This window comes from Neovison vison, chromosome 5 (genome assembly GCF_020171115.1).
Source record: "Neovison vison isolate M4711 chromosome 5, ASM_NN_V1, whole genome shotgun sequence".
NCBI classification, from domain to species: Eukaryota; Metazoa; Chordata; class Mammalia; order Carnivora; family Mustelidae; genus Neogale; species Neogale vison.
The window spans coordinates 111,079,416-111,085,578 of NC_058095.1; the positions used below are offsets into that span (position 1 = coordinate 111,079,416).

A 6,163-nucleotide genomic window follows, 5' to 3' on the forward strand; every position below is an offset into this window, starting at 1 on the left:
CGTGGAAAGAAGATTGGGGAGGGCAGTACACAGACAGGCGGAGTGAAGAGGAAGAGATCAGGGCGGGAAAGCACTTGGGACAAGTGGGATGGAGCACGGAGGGAGACTTGGAAAGTGGTGTCTGAAGAGGGTTCCTGTTGGATAATATTAGCAGAGTATGGAAGAGCTGGCTTATGGAAAGCGTGGAAGTCTCGGCCAGATTTTTACCTGTCAATCTGAAATTGTCAGGAGGCAATAATTAAGCAAGAGTGTTTTATTTGGGATCAAAGAATTGCAATTCGGCTTACACAGGCAACCCAAATCGTGTCTAGGGACACTAGGGAGCAAAAGTTGGGGATTTTTAAAGCAAAAACAGAATGCTCATATGCATTGCTTATAAAGAATTTTTTTTTTTATCTTTTCAAAATAGTGTTTGCATTTTTTTTCCCAATTTATTTATTTTCAGAAAAACAGTATTCATTATTTTTTCACCACATCCAGTGCTCCATGCAAGCTGTGCCCTCTATAATACCCACCACCTGGTACCCCAACCTCCCACCCCCCCCGCCACTTCAAACCCCTCAGATTGTTTTTCAGAGTCCATAGTCTCTCATGGTTCATCTCCCCTTCCAATTTACCCAAAAACACATACCCTCCCCAATGTCCATAACCCTACCCCCCTTCTCCCAACCCCCCTCCCCCCAGCAACCCACAGTTTGTTTCATGAGATTAAGAGTCACTTATGGTTTGTCTCCCTCCCTATCCCATCTTGTTTCATGGATTCTTCTCCTACCCACTTAAGCCCCCATGTTGCATCACCACTTCCTCATATCAGGGAGATCATATGATATTTGTCTTTCTCCGCTTGACTTATTTCGCTAAGCATGATACGCTCTAGTTCCATCCATGTTGTCGCAAATGGCAAGATTTCGTTTCTTTTGATGACTGCATAGTATTCCATTGTGTATATATACCACATCTTCTTGATCCATTCATCTGTTGATGGACATCTAGGTTCTTTCCATAGTTTGGCTATTGTGGACATTGCTGCTATAAACATTCGGGTGCACGTGCCCCTTTGGATCACTACGTTTGTATCTTTAGGGTAAATTCCCAGTAGTGCAATTGCTGGGTCATAGGGCAGTTCTATTTTCAACATTTTGAGGAACCTCCATGCTGTTTTCCAGAGTGGTTGCACCAGCTTGCATTCCCACCAACAGTGTAGGAGGGTTCCCCTTTCTCCGCATCCTCGCCAGCAACTGTCATTTCCTGACTTGTTGATTTTAGCCATTCTGACTGGTGTGAGGTGATATCTCATTGTGGTTTTGATTTGTATTTCCCTGCTTATAAAGAATTTTTGACTGGGGTTGATGGCGGAAAGCTAGTCTTGGCAGGGTATATGTGGTTGCTGTGTCTATCACTAAGCAAACTCTCTTATGGTGGCAAGTTGCAGGCGTTAGGGCTCAGCCCCTGGAGTTATTTGCAGTTTGGCCCAGTTCAAAGGCGTGCTGTTCCACCAATGAGGACGTGCATACGGCCCATCTCCTTAATGACTCCAGGGTCGGTTTTAAAATCCCGTGACACAAGTGACCCTTTTTTTCACCTTTCCTCACCTGACCTCATTTCACCTTTCACATATTCAGTAGGCAACTACAAGCCTTTTTTTTTTTTAAGATTTTATTTATTTATTTGTCAGAGAGAGAGAGAGAGAGAGAGCACGCACACATAAGCATGCAGAGTGGCAGGCAGAGGCAGAGAGAGAAGCAGGCTTCTGGCTGAGCAAGGAGCCCAACGTGGGACTCGATTCGACAACCCTGGGATCACGACCTGAGCTGAAGGCAGCGGCTTAACCAACTGAGCCACCCTGGGGTCCTTTTTTCAGGTTTTTTGAGCAGGAAAAGGAAATGATGGACAATGTGCTTTAGGGATCATGGTGTTTTACAGACTTAAACTTTTAGGGAACTCACAGTTCTGTCGTTTAGTGTTTCTCAAACTCTAGTGGCATGAGAATCATCGCAGGAGGGAGTGCTTGTTAAAATTCAGTCTCTGAGGGCCCCGCTCCTAGATGTTCTCAGGTGGAAGTTCCGGGTGGGGTTGGGAATCTGCAGTTAAACTCTGCCCCTGGTGATCCCGGTACCACTGGTGAAGACCCACACTGGGAGAGCTCAGCTGGCCTCCTGGGAGACGCTGTTTAAGGACCCTAACCGCGAAGCCTTGGGTGAAGCCTTGGATAAGCACTGAGAAAGAGGATCAGCTCTAGAACACTCTCAGGCCCAGAAAGCAGGAAGCCAACTTTTTTTTTTTTTTTTTTTTGGAAGCCAACTTTTAAAGTCATACCAATCCAGTAGGAACTCACTTCCCCATTCTGTTGCCCTCCCTACACTCCAATCTTGGAGGGCCTTGGAGTCTCTAAAGGAAGAAGGTCAAAGTGAAGTAAGTGATCACACCCTGCTCCCTGGACAGTAAACCTTGGCTGGGTGTTGTGTGGGTAAATATTGAAGTAGCACACCAAGTCCCAAGGGAGGAAGCCCTGCCTTGCAGCATTTGCCTCTTCCCTGTGGTATAATACTCCCAGCATGGCCATTCCAGGCCACAGGTTACCCACGTGATGTCATTGAGCACAGACTGTGAGCCCCCCGCAGGCGCAGAAGCAAGCCTGAAGCCGGAGGCCTCGGGAAGCGGCGGGCGGAAGCCGCTGTGAACGACTCAATTTACCTAGACTTGCAGCTACGCTCGTCGTCTCCCACATGGTCTAGCGGTTAGGATTCCTGGTTTTCACCCAGGCGGCCCGGGTTCGACTCCCGGTGTGGGAACGCCCAACCTTTTAGGAAAAAAAGAAACCAATTTAGGCCCTCATCAACCAGCAGAAGGCTGGTGTTTTTAGAAAAACCTATAACCCAATTTCAGAGCAGCAGGGAAGTTGGGGCCTGAAGGGAATCGGGGCCTCCCTCCGCAAACCCGGCGACGCCGGCCGGAAGCGGGCGGCAAGTCAGTAGCTGCGACCGTGAGGAAGTTAGCTCGAGTGAAGAAGATGGGTCTCGTGCTAAAATACACGTTCCAGCAGGTACTACTGATGTAATTGCCTCTTGTTCTGTGGACATGGAGCAGATGATCAAAAAGTGCTCTTCTTTGAAAGAAAAAGAAAAGACGCACGGGGGGGGGGGCATTATAAGACTTTTAACTTGCCTAAAGCCATTCTACTGAGGACAACAAAATTGCAGAAAAGACGTGTTATTAAGGGCTGAGGAGCTCAGCGTTGGGCCTATGGCGTTCACCATCCAAAGAGCTCACTGAACTGGTTTCGTGGGGAGAGGGAGGGAGGGAAAGGGAAAGTTAGGTTATTGGAATTATGGAGCGAGGAAATGGAAAGAAGAAAAAAAAAATCACCCAACCAAAAAACCAAAAAACACCACTTCCTTCTCCAGCCCTAACATTTATTTGACACATTCTGTTTTTTAAACTTCTGGAACTCATGCTATGCTGAACTGGAATTAGGAATCTTAGTATCCATGTGTCACAAGACCGCTTCCAACTGTTACCCAAAGAAGTGTTTTCCTCGGCTGGCTTAGCTTGCTTACCACTCCAAACATTTGCCATTAGGAAAATCCTCAAGGCCTGCAGAAGCCACACTCCTTTCCCACTGGTACTGAATTTTTGGAAGCTTCCCCAGTTGTTCGCAGACTGCCACCAACACTGAGAAATGACTGTGAAAAAGACTTGGTGTCCATGTGACTTTGAAATTTGCTCGCCTTTAAAAGTCTTTTGGGATTCTAAGGGACACGAAAGCAAATGTCCTCCTTCATGAGAATATTACTAGGCGAAATGTTCATTTATTAAAAATTCCTAATAAAGGGCTTGGAGGAGAAATTTATCATCAGCTGATAATCGGCATTTATGGAATCAAGTAGGACAGAACTGATGGGAAAATAAAAAGCCCAGTTGTCATCGTAATAGGTAATATTTATTGAGCACTTGCTATGAACCAGGCTAAATGCTTTAGCGTGCCCTTTTCTATTCAATCCTTATTTTGTTATTAGGTAATATTATTATGTCTCTATCAGCCAGGGGCCCAGTAGGAAACTGATGACAGATTCTTAGTAGGGAATTTAATAAAGGGACTACTGCAGGTTTATTTAGAGTTTAGGGAAACAAAGGATAATGCAGTCAGTCCTCTGGCTCCTGGGTCTAAACTGGTAAGGGGGGAGAGGGTTGCTTATGGAGAGGGCTGCCAGTGAGAAGTTGTGATTTTTTTGTTTGTTTGGTTCAAAATTTGCTTTGATCTAGCAGGTGAGTTCTATTCACATGAAGGCTGTCAAATGTACTCAGCCTATGAATAATTCATTTTCATAAAATAGATTTTGGGGCTCACAGATTTGACAAAAGCTTTCTTTAGATGCCTATGACAATTGAAGCTCAGAGCATAGTACATACTTCTAAAGACGTGTTTAATAAAGCGAAAGAGTTTAACTTTGTGGGGAAATGGTTGAGTTACATTCAGCACTCTTTATAGCCTTGCGTTTTTGCAAAGCATTTTGCCATGATTTTCATTAATCATTCTCATAATCAGTCTTTAGATTTAGTGACTATTTGAGCTACAGAAGTCCTTAGCCATTATTTCATTGAGCTGGTCATTTTAGTATGGAACAATGGGTCTGGGATTTTATTCCTCTGATTCCTTGGTATTGGGCTTTAGATTTACCCATAAGAAACAGAGTCTCTGCATAGTATCCTGTCCAGACACCACTCCCTCCAAATCCTGGCTTCAGGAAAGGGGGTTGGGTGCAGAAAAGATGAATTTTAAAGTTTTATTGTATCTGGCTTTTGGTCAGTGTTCACAGAATAGCTTCATGAACATAGTCATAACAAATGTTGTGGCTTTTTTTTTTTTTTTTAATTTGCCCTATAAATGTTTCTAGACAGTGAGGATCTTTATTTTGGGTATTTGAACTAGTCGCAGGTTCTCGCTGTACTCCCGTTTTTGCACAGGGTCATAAAGTCTGCGGGAGTGTGCATTAAGATTACGGTGTGCCTGTCCACGTATGTATTTATAGCCCTAGAGATTTGTATGTATGTTCCCTCAGAGATATATGCTGCATGCGAAAGACATCTTAAATCATAACATTAAATCTTCATAGTAATACAGGAAAGGGAAGGGAAATACACAATTGAACTCACCCCCATTGTAAAGCTGAGCAACTTGGAAAAACACTGGAAACCTGGAAAATCACTGGAACAAATAATCAGAAAATCAATTTGCAAACACCTAGAAGACCACGGGGTCCTGGGTAATCATCGCACATAGCTTTGTGAAAAACAAAGCTTAGCAGGTAAATCTAATTTCCTTCTGTCACAGAGTGACAGGCACAGTGGATGGGGCAGGGATGTGGGGGTTGTCACGATAATGTATCTCGATTGAAGAAACCCTGGGATCTTGCCCTTTGTTGTATACTCAGGAAGACGGCTATTGAAGTGTGGCAAGGACACGTGAAAGCAAAGTTCAAGGCTGGACTTCCCCTAGACGGGCAACTTACACTCAGTCTGTGCAAAAATGACCTTGTCCTTTCCCAAGGCTCTGCTTAACTCCTTAAAGTGTCATTCAGGTGGTGTCGATGCAAATTACTTCATCCGTCCCTCAGTTTCTGGACTCTAGAATGGGGGTAATACTAGGACCTGCTTCATGGTGTTGTGGAGATGAGATCAGAAAGTCCACGCAAAGGGCTTGGCCCTGGGAGGCACCAGTGGCCCCTGGTGGCCCTTACCATTAGCCGGAGTATCACCATTGTTACCACATTTGGTTCCTCTTTCTCTTCTACCTTCTAGCACAACATTAAATCTGATCATTTCTACCTTTTCAGTGGTGCCCACGTATGTTGACATTTATTTCCCCTGCTGCTGGGTCAGATCATCTTGCTCCATGAACTGTGGGAAGAGGCGCCAAATGAGTTTCTCTGTCCCCAACTCACCCACCTCTTTCATCTCACATTCTTTCCGCTTGTCACAGCTCGAAGCTCCTTGCTGCCCTGCGCCTACACCCGACACCCGCGGGGCTTCGCTTGCTGTGAACTCCCAGCCCACCTCTGCAGCCTAATTCCTACCTCTTCCCTCCATGCATCACAGATTTCGTTAATTTCTCACTGGGTCCTGCATCCGCCTTTAACTCTGTATTTCCTCTGTGAAATGCTCT

General features: G+C 45.1%; 1 non-coding gene across 1 annotated transcript; it reads left to right on the forward strand.

Moving 5' to 3' along the window:
• Positions 1–2,720: 2,720 nt before the first annotated feature.
• On the forward strand, positions 2,721–2,792 carry TRNAE-UUC. The gene has a single exon. It is a non-coding gene; the product is annotated as a tRNA-Glu (tRNA).
• The last annotated feature ends 3,371 nt before the right edge of the window (positions 2,793–6,163 follow it).